The following is an 11,341-nucleotide window of genomic DNA, read 5'->3' on the forward strand; positions in this document are numbered from 1 at the left end:
CGACGATAGACTGGAAAGGGAAAATGTGGCACATATACACCATGGAATATTATGCAGCCATCAAAACGATGAGTTTGTGTCCTTCGTAGGGACATGGATGAACCTTGATACCATCATTCTCAGCAAACTGACAGAAGAGCAGAAGATCAAACGCCGCATGTTCTCACTCATAGGCGGGTGTTGAACAATGAGAACACATGGACACAGGGATGGGAGTACTACACACTGGGGTCTGTTGTGGGGAAATAGGGGAGGGACAGCGAGGGGAGGGGAGTTGGGGAGAGATAGCAAGGGGAGAGATGCCAGATGTAAGTGATGGGGAGGAAGGCAGCAAATCACACTGCCATGTGTGTACCTATGCAACAATCTTGCATGTTCTTCACATGTACCCCAAAACCTAAAATGCAATAAAATAAATAAATGGAAAAAAAATACCCTAGAAGAAAACCTGGGAAATACCATTCAGGACATAGGCATGGCAAGGGCTTCATCACTAAAACACCAAAAGCAATGACAACAAAACCCAAAATAAACAAATGGAATCTAATTAAACTCCAGAGCTTTTGCACAGCAAAAGAAACTGTCATCAGAATGAACAGGCAACCTACAGAATGGGAGAAAATTTTTGCAACCTACCTATCTGACAAAAGGCTAATATCCAGAATCTACAAGGAACTTAAACAAATTTACAAGAGAAAAACAAACAACCCCATCAAAAAGTGGGCAAATGATATGAACAGATGCTTCTCAAAGGGAGACATTTGTGTTGCCAATAAACATATGAAAAAATGCTCATCATCACTCATCATTATAGCAATGCAAATCAAAACTACAGTGAGATACCATCTCATGCCAGTTAGAATGGTGATGATTAAAAACTCAGGAGATAACAGATGCTGGAGAAGATGTGGAGAAATAGATATGCTTTTACACGGTTGGTGGGAGTGTAAATTAGATTAACCATTGTCAAAGACGGTGTGGTGATTCCTCCAGAATCTAGAGCCAGAAATGCCATTTGACCCAGCAATCCCATTATTGGGTATCTATCCAAAGGATTATAAATTATTCTATTATAAAGACACATGAACACATACGTTTATTGCAGCACTGTTCACAATAGCAAAGACTTGGAACCAACTCAAATGACCATCAATGATAGACTGGATAAAGAAAATGTGGCACATGTACACCATGGGATACTATGCAGCCATTAAAAAGGATAAGGTCATGTCCTTTGCAGGGATGTGGATGAAACTGGAAACAATTATTCTCAGAAAACTAACCAAAGAGCAAAAAATCAAACACCTCATGTTCTCACTCATAAGTGGGAGTGGAAAAATGAGAACACATTGACCAGGGAGAGGAATATCTCACACCAGGGCCTGTTGGAGTTGGGTGTCGAGGGAAGGGAAAACCTTACGAGAAATGTCTAATGTAGATGATGGGGTGATGGATGTAGCAAACCACTATGGTATGTGTATACAACCTGCATGTTCTGTACATGTACCCCAGAACTTAAAGTATAATAAAAAAAAAAATGCCTGCATGATCCAACCACCTTCCACCAGGCCCCACTTACAACATTGGAGATCACATGAGATTTGGGGGGGATTTACATCCAAACTATAACATTCTTTCCCAGGGTGCTCTCAAATAGCATGTTCTTTTTAAATTTTAAAACACAATTATGCTTTCCCAGTAGTCCCTCAAAATCTTAACTCATTCTAGTTTTAACTCTAAAGTCCAAAGTCCTAACTGTCATCTGAGGCAAGGAAAGTCCCTTCCACCTATGAACTTGTAAAGTCAAAATCAAGTTTAGTTACTTCCAAGATACAATGGGGTACAAGCAATGGGTAAAGATTCCCATTCTGAAAAGGAGAAATCATCCAAAAGAAGAGGCTACAGGTTGCATGCAAGCTCAAAAACCAGCAGAACAATCATTAAATCTTAACATTCCAAAATAATCTCCTTTGACTCTGTTTCTCACATACAGGGACAATTGTAGCAATGGTTGGACTCCAAAGTCCTTGAGCAGCTCCACCTCCATGGCTTGGCAGTGTTCAGTCCCTGAAGCCAATCTCACAAGTTGTAATTGAATGTCTCTGGCTTTTTCATTCACGTGGTGCAAGCAGCAGGTGGATCTACCATTCTGGAATCTGGAGTGAGGTGACTCTTCTCAAAGTTCCACTAGACAGTGCCCCAGTGGGGACTCTGTGTGGGAGTTCCAACTCCACATTTCCCCTCTTTACTGCCCTATTATAAGTTCTCTGTGAGGGCACTGCCCATGCAGCAGGCTTCTGCCCAAATGCCCAGGATTTTCCATACATCCTCTGAAATCTAGGTGAAGGCTCCCAACCCTTGACTCTTGAACTCTGTGCACCTCAGGCTGAATACCACGTAGAAGCCAATGCTTGTGACTTGCAAATTCTGAAGGAGTGGCCTGAGTTGAGCTGTACCTGAGCCTCTTTGAGCCATGGGTGGCACTGGAGCAGCTGAGATGCAGGTAGCAATGTCCTGAGTCCCCACAGTGGAATGAAGCCATGGGCCTGTCTCATGAAACTATTAAGTCCTCCTAGACCTCTGGGCCTGTGATGGGAGGGGCTGCCACAAATGTCTCTGAAGTGCCTAAGATATTTGGTTTTCTATTCCTGCAGCAGTTTGCTTAGGATAATGGCCTCTAGTTCTATAGTTGCTGCTGCAAAGTACATGATCTCATTCTTTTTCACAGAATTTGATTAGTGATATTGAGCACTTTTTATATGCTTCTTGGCTGTGTATATTACATTTAAAAAAGTGTACGTTCATGTCCTTTGCCTATTTTTTATTTTTATTAGAGCTGGGGTCACTGTCATCCAGGCTGGAGTTCAGTGGTGCAATCTTGGCTCACTGCAACCTCTGCCTCTCTGGCTCAAGGGATCCTTCCACCTAAGCCTCCCAAGTAACTGGAACTACAAGGATATACCACCATGGCTTTTTTTTTTTTTTTTTTTTTTTGTGGCACCATGGTTTTTTTTTTTTTTTTTTTTTTTTTTTTTTTTTTTTTGGTAGAGATGGGGTTTTAACATGTTGCTCAGGTTGGTCTTGAATGACCGAGCTCAAGTCATTCACCCACCTCAGCCTCTGAAAGTGGGGGATTACAGGCTCGAGACACCACACCTGGCCTCTTTGCCCATTTTTGAATGGGGTAGCTTTTTGCTGGTTAGTTTATTTAAGTTCCTTATAGATTCTAGATATTAGATCTTTGTTGAATGCATAGATTGCAAATATATTTTTTCATTCTGTAGAATATCTGTTTATTTTAATGATAGTTTTTGCTGTATAGAAACCCTTTAGTTTAATTAAATGATATTTGTTACAGAAATAGAGCTAAAAACAAAAATCACAGAATCATCTCAATTGGGCAGGAAAAGGTATTTTCCAGGATTTTTACAGTTTAAAGTTTTATAGATAAGTCTTCAATCCATCTTGAGTAGACTTTTTTATATGGTATAAGGAAAGGGTCCAGTTTCAATCTTCTGCATGTAGCTACTCAGTTATTTCAGTACCACTTATTGAATAGGAAGTCCTTTCCCAATTGCTTGTTTTTGCCGACTTTGTTGAAGATCAGATGATAGTAGGTGTGTGGCATCATTTCTGGGCTCTCTGTTCTGTCCCACTGGCCCATGTGTCTATTGCTGTACCAGAACCATGCTGCTTTTGTTACTGTAGTCTTATAATATAGTTTGAAGTCAGCCAGTATAATCCCTCTGGCTTTGTTGATTTTGCTCAGGTTGCTCAGGAGTGTCTGGGCTCCTTTTTGGGTTCATATGAATTTTAAATTTTTAAAAAAATGTCATCGGTAGTTTGACAGGAATAGCGTTGAATCTGTAAATTTTATTGGGCACCTTGGTCATTTTGAGAGTGTGAATTCTTCCTATCCATGAGCATGGAATTCTTTTCCATTTGTTTATGTCATCTGTGCTTTCATTCAGCAGCATATTCTAATTCTCACTGTAGAGATCTTTCAACTCCCTGGTTAACTTTATTCCAAGATATTATATTCTTTGTGTGGCTTTTGTTAAAATAAATTTATAGGACCACCATTACAATATTATAGTATTATGAATTTCATTATATACTTACTTTTACCTGTGATTTCTATAATTTCAAATCTTTTCATTAATTTTCATCTTTTATTACAGCTTGATGGGCTCTCTTTAGTCTTTCTTATGAGGTTGTTCTAGTGGTAATCAACTCCCTCAACTTTTGTACAAAAAAGATAGTCTTTCTCTTTGTTTTATTTCTGAATCCCAGCTTTGTTATGTATAATATTCTTCACTGGCTTATTTTTTATTGTTGTTCTTTCAGCACTTTGAATATATCAACCCACTCTCAACTGGGAGTTTTCTGCTGGGACATTCATTGATATTCTTATAGAAATTCCCTTGCATATGACAAAATTTCTTTTACAGTTTTCTACTTTTTCTCTTTCTCTTTGATTCTTGATTGTTTTATTATACATATATTGGTAAGATCTCTTTGAAATTAACTTGTTTGGGAATATTTCAGCTTTACGTGTGTAGCTGCTCATATCTTTCCCAAAACTTATGAAGATTTTAGCGATTATTTATTTAAATAAGCTTTTTAGGGCAGGATGGCTAAATAGCAACAGCTCCAATCTGCAGTTCCCACGGAGACCAACACAGAAGGTGAGTGACTTCTGCATTTCCAACTGAGGTCCCCAGATCATTGCATTGGGACTGGTTAGGCAGTGAGTGCAGCCCACAGAGGGTGAGCAAAAACAGGGTTGGGGCATTGCCTTACTTGGGAAGTACAAGGAGGTGGGGGACCTCTCTCCCCAGCCAAAGAAAGCCATGAGGGACTGTGCTACATGGAATGGATACTATGCATTTCCCACAGTTTTTGCAATCCACAGATCAGGAGATTCCCTCATCTTCCTACACTGCCAGGGCCCTTGGTTTCAAGCACAAAATGGGTGGCTGTTTGGATAGACAGCAAACTAGCTGCAGGAATTTTCTTCATACTCCAGCGACACTTGGAACTCCGCTGAGATAGAATCATTCACTTCCCTGGAAAGGTGACTGAAAGCCAGGCGGCCTAGTGGACGGGTTCCACTCCCATGGAACAGCAAGCTATGAACCACTGGCTTGAAATTCTCACCACAATCACAGCAGTCTGAAGTTGTCATAGGATGATCCAGCTTGGTGGAGGGAGGGGCATGTGCCATTACTGAGGTTTTAGTAGGTGGTTTTTCCCTGACAGTGCTAAGGAGGTTGGGAGGATTGGACTGGGTGGAATTCACCACAGTGCAGTAAAGCGGCTGTGGTCATACTGCTTCTCTAGATTCCTCCTCACTGGGCAGGGAATTTCTAAAAGAAAGGCAGCAACCCCAGACAGAGGCTTACAGGTAAAACTCCCGTCTCCATGGGACAGTGCAACTGGGAGAAGGGGTGACTGCAGGCACAGTTTCAGCGAACTTAAACTTTCCTTCCTGTCAGCTCTGAAGAGAGCAGCTGATCCTGGCAAGGAGGATTCTCCCAGCACAGTGCTAGAGCTCTGATAAGGGACAGGCTGCCTCCTCAAGTGAAATCCTGAACCACATGCCTCCTGACTGGGAGAGACATCCCAATAGGGGCCAACAGACACGTCATATAGGAGAGCTCTGGCTGGCAGCAGGCCAGTGCCCATCTAGGATGAAGCTTCCAGAGGAAGAAGCAGGCAGTAATATTTGCTGTTCTGCAGCCTCTTTGGTGATACTCAGGTGAACAGGGTCTGGAGTGGACCTCCAGCAAACTGCAGCAGCCCTGCAGAAGAGGAGCCTGACTGTTAGGAGAAAAACCAACAAACAGAAACCAAAAGGACTCCCACACCAAAACCTCTTCAAAAGATCATCAGCTTCAAAGATTAAAAGTAGGCAAATTCGCAAAGATAAGGAAAAACCAGTGAAAAATGCTGAAAATTCCAAAAACCACAACGCCTCTTCTCCAAATGATTGCAACTCCTCTTCAGCAAAGACATAAAACTTGACAGAGAATGAGATTGATGAATTGACAGAAGTAGGCTTCAGAAGGTGGGTAATAACAAACTCCTCTGAGCTAGAGGAGCATGTTCTAAGCCAAAGCAAGGAAGCTAAGAACTTTCATAAAAGGTTAACAGAACTGTTACCTAGAATAACCATTTTAGAGAGGAACATAAATGATCTGATGGAACTGAAAAATACAGCACAAGAATTTTGTGAAGCATACACAAGTATCAATAGCTGAATTGATTGATTAGAGAAAAGGTTACAGTGACTAAATTTCAACTTACTGAAATAAGGCATGAAGATAAGATTAGAGAAAAAAGAATGAAAAGGAACAAACAAAGCCTCCAAAAAATATGGACTATGTGAAAAGACCAAACCTGTGATTGATTGATTTACCTGAAAATGATAGGAAGAATGGAATTAAGTTGGAAAACATACTTCATTATATTATCCAGGAGATATTATCCTGGAGAAATTCCCCAATGTAGCAAGATAGGCCAACATTAAATTCAGAAAATACAGAAAAAACCACCAAGATACTCCTCGAGAAGAGCATCCTCAAGACACAAAATCATCAGATTTTCCAAGGTTGAAATAAAAAAAAAAAATGTTAAGTGCAGCCAGAGAGAAAGGTCAGGTTACCCACAAAGGGAAGCCCATCAGACTAACAGTGGATCTCTCTGTAGAAACCCTACAAGCCAGAAAATAGAGGGGCCCAATATTCAACATTCTTAAAAAATTTTCAACCCAGAATTTCATATCCAGCCAAACCAAGCTTCATAAGGGAAGGAAAAATAAAATCCTTTACAGACAAGCAAATGCTGAGAGAGGTTGTCACCATCAGTCCTGCCTTACAAGGACTCCTGAAGGAAGCAATAAACATGGAAAGGAACAACAGTACCAGCTACTGCAAAAACATATCAAATCGTAAAGACCATTCATGCTATGAAGAAACTGTATCAAGTAACAGGCAAAATAACCAGCTACCATTATGATGACAGGATCAAATTTACACATAACAATATTAACCTTATATTTAAATGGATGAAGTGCCCCCAATCAAAAAACACAGACTGGCAAATTGGATAAAGAATCAAGACCCTTTGGTGTACTGTATTCAGGAGACCCAGCTCATGTGCAAAGACACACATAGGCTCAAAAGAAAGTGAAGGAGGAATATTTACCAAGCAAATGGAAAGCAAAANAAAAAAAAAAAAAAAAAAAAAAAAAAAAAAAAAAAAAAAAAAAAAAAAAAAAAAAGAAAGAAAGAAAGAAAAGAAAATCGTAGTCTCTGGTAAAACAGACTAAACTAAAAAAGATCAAAAAAGACAAAGAAGGGCATTACACAATTGGAAAGGGATCAATGCAACAAGAAGAGCTAACTATCCTAAATGTATATGCACCCAATACAGGAGCCCCCAGATTCATAAAACAAGTTGTTAGAGACTTAGACTTCCACACAGTAATAGTGGGAGACTTTAACACCCCACTGTCAATAGTAGACATATCAACAAGACAGAAAATTAACAAGGATATCCAAGACTTGAACTCAGCTCTGTACCAAGCAGACCTAATAGACATCCAAATAATTTTCCACCCCATATCAACAGAATATACATTCTTCTCAGCACCACATCACATCATACTTCATTTATTCTAAACTCGACCATGTAATTGGAAGTAAAACACTCCTCAGCAAATGCAGAACTAAAATCACAAAGGTCTCTCAGATCACAGTGCAATCAAATTAGAACTCAGGATTAAGAAACTCAGTCAAAACCACACAACTACACGGCAATTGAACAACCTGTTCCTGAATGACTCCTGGGTAAATAATGAAATTAAGGCAGAAATAAAGAAGTTATTGGAAATCAATGAGAACAATGAGACAATGTACCAGAATCTCTGGGACACAGCTAAAGCAGTGTTGAGGGAATTTTATAACACTAAATGCCCACATCAGAAAGCTAGAAAGATCTGAAATCAACACTTTAACATAACAATTAAAATAACTTAGGCGACAGAGCAAGATTTCGTCTCGAAAAGAAAAAGAACTAGAGAAGCAAGAGCAAACAAATCCAAAAGCTACCAGAAGACAATATATAACTAAGATCAGACAAGAACTGAAGGAGAAACTTGAAAAACCCTTCAAAAATAAATAAATCCAGGAGTTGGTATTTTGAAAAGATTAAAAAAATAGACCACTAGCTAGACTAATAAAGAAGAAAAGAGAGAAGAATCAAATAGACACAATAAAAATGATAAAAAAGATGTCACCACTGATCCCACAGAAATACAATCTACCATCAGAGAATACTATAAACACCTAAATGCAAATGAACTAGAGAACCAAGAAGAAATGGATTAATCTCTGGACACATACACCCTAAGACTAAGTCAGGAGGAAGTTGAATCCCTGAATAGACCAATAACAAGTTCTGAAATGGAGGCAGAAATTAATATCTTACTAACTAACAAAAGCCCAGGACTAGATGGATTCACAGTCAAATAATACCAGCGGTGCAAAGGGGAGATGGTATCAGCCAGGCATGGTGGCTCATGCATGTAATTCCAGCACTTTGGGAAGCTGAGGCAGGAGGATCACAAGGTCAGGAGTTTGAGACCATCCTGGCTAACACGGTAAAACCCCATCTCTACTAAAAATACAAAAAATAACCAGGGATGGTGGCACGTGCCTATAGTCCCAACTACTCGGGAGGCTAAGGCAAAAGAATCACTTGAAACTGGGAGGTGGAGGTTGCAGTGAGCCAAGATCACATCACTGCACTCCAGCCTGGGCTACGGAGTGAGACTCCATCTCAAAAAAAAAAAAAAAAGGAAAAAGAAAAAGATGAGATGATACCATTCCTTCTGAAACTATTCCAAATAATAGAACTAGGGACTCCTCCCTAACTCATTTTATGAGGCTAGCATTATCCTGATACCAAAACCTGACAGAGACACAACAAAAAAAGAAAATTTCATTGATGAACATCGATGCAAAAATCCTCAGTAAAATACTGGCAAACTGAATCCAGCAGCACATTGAAAATTTTATCCACTGTGATCAAGTTGGCTTCGTTCCTGGGATGCGAGACTGATTCAACATATATAAATCAATAAACATAATCCATCACATAAATAGAACCAATGACAACAACCACATGGGTATCTCAATAGATATAAAAAAGGCAGACACTTCTCAAAGGAATACATTTACGTGGCCAAAAAACACATGAAAAAAGCTCACCATCATTGGTCATTAAAGAAATGCAAATCAAAACTACAATATCATCTCAGGCTGGCTTGAATGGTATTTATTAAAAAGTCAGGAAACATCAAATGCTAGAGAGGCTGTGGAGAATTATGAATGCTTTTACACTGTTGGTGGGAGTGTAAATTAGTTCACCCATTGTGGAAGACAGTGTGGTGATTCCTCCAGAATCTAGAACCAGAAATACCATTTGACCCAGCAATCCCATTACTGGGTATATACCCAAAGGATTATAAATCATTCTGCCATAAAGACACATGCACACATATGTTTATTGCAGCATTGTTCACAATAGAAAGATTTGGAACCAACCCAAATGCCCACCAAAGATATACTGGATTAGCAAATTGTGGCACATATATACCACAGAATACTATGTAGCCATAAAAAAGGATGAGTCCTTTGCAGGGACAAGGATGAAGCTGGAAACTATCATTATCAGCAAACTAATGCAGGAACAGAAAAACAAATACTGCATGTTCTCACTCATAAGTGAGAGTTCAACAATGAGAACACATGGATACAGGGAGGGGAATATCACACAAGGGGAGTGAGAGCATTAAGACAAATACCTAATGCATACAGGGCTTAAAACCTAGATGATGGGTTGATAGATGCAGCCAACCACCATGGCATATGTATACCCATGTAACAAACCTGCACATCCTGCACATGTATGCTAGAACTTAAAATAAATAAATAAAATAAGCTTTTTGCTCTCTTGTCTCTTCTCCTTCACTTATCTCATAATGTATATGCTACTGTTTGATGGTGTCCCATAAATTCCATAGGCTTTCCTTATTGTTTTTTGTTATTTTACCATTTTGTTACTATAACTAGACAATTACAAATGGCCTGTTCTTGCATTCACAGCTTTTCTCTCTTGCTTTATCAAACCTGCTATTGACATTCTCTATTGCATTTTTAAATTTAATTCATTACATCATTCTGCTCCAAATTTTGGTTTGATTTTTATTTTTATCTCTCAATGGACTCTCATTTTGTTCTTGTATTGTTATCTTTATATCTTTGAGTTATCTATCTCCATTCTCTCATAGCTTTCTCACTTTTCTTAAAAGAATTATTTTTAATTATTTATCTCATAATTCATAGATCTCTTTCTTTGGGGCTTGTTACTGGATATTTATTTTACTACTTTGGGAGTGTCATTTAAAAAAACATCTAAACATTTTTTGTTGCCTTGGAACTGTTCATTTGATGAAGGAGCCACTTCTTTCAGATTTTATAGACTGTTTTTCATGATTAATATCTCCACATAGATGCGAGTGTATTGGCTAGGTGTATTACGGTGGTTTCAGCCCCAAAAAGTGTACAGTGTAGTAGTCTCTGTGAAGCAGTATCAGCTCAGATCAAAGGAGGCAATGATTGCAGGTGTTCTCAGCAGCCATGGCTATAGGTGTATACAGTGGTGGTGACGACTGTTGGGGTCATCATGATCATTTGTTCTTTCATGGAAGAAATAGATCCCTCTACTTATCCAGCAGATCCCTCTTGCTGTGTCCAGCTTGTCAGTGTTCTCACTATGGTGATGATATTGGTTTTGATGAATGGTTCCTGTAGAGCAGCCATGGAGCCAGGGACTGGATGGGAGTGAATATGGATGTACTACAGTTCTTATGTCTAAAAAGATGGTGGCACCAGCTCCAATAGAGCAGGAACTGCCATTGCAATGTTAGTATTATGTGCAAGGCATGGATGAATGTGAAATATCAACAGAGCCAGGATCTAGAGCATGGGCATATGCAGGGTAGCTGTGGCTCTTGGGTCTGGAGTATGCATGAGTTTGGGGAACTGGTGGCCCCAATTTGGGAAGACAGAAGCAGCTTCTTCTTAGAGGCACAGCAGCTTCTCTCTCTCCAGAGGGCCCATGGTAGCCATGTCTGTTTACCTCAGTGGCAAAAGATGCCAGTGTTCTCTGTAAAATAGGCTACTGGGGTCCACACTAATGAACACTAATGGGACCTCTGCTGTGAAAGCTACATGAAGCCCTTGAGTGTCATATGTGCCGCTGAGGTCCTCAA

Source organism: Cebus imitator, unplaced genomic scaffold (genome assembly GCF_001604975.1).
Source record: "Cebus imitator isolate Cc_AM_T3 unplaced genomic scaffold, Cebus_imitator-1.0 Scaffold127, whole genome shotgun sequence".
NCBI lineage: Eukaryota > Metazoa > Chordata > Mammalia > Primates > Cebidae > Cebus > Cebus imitator.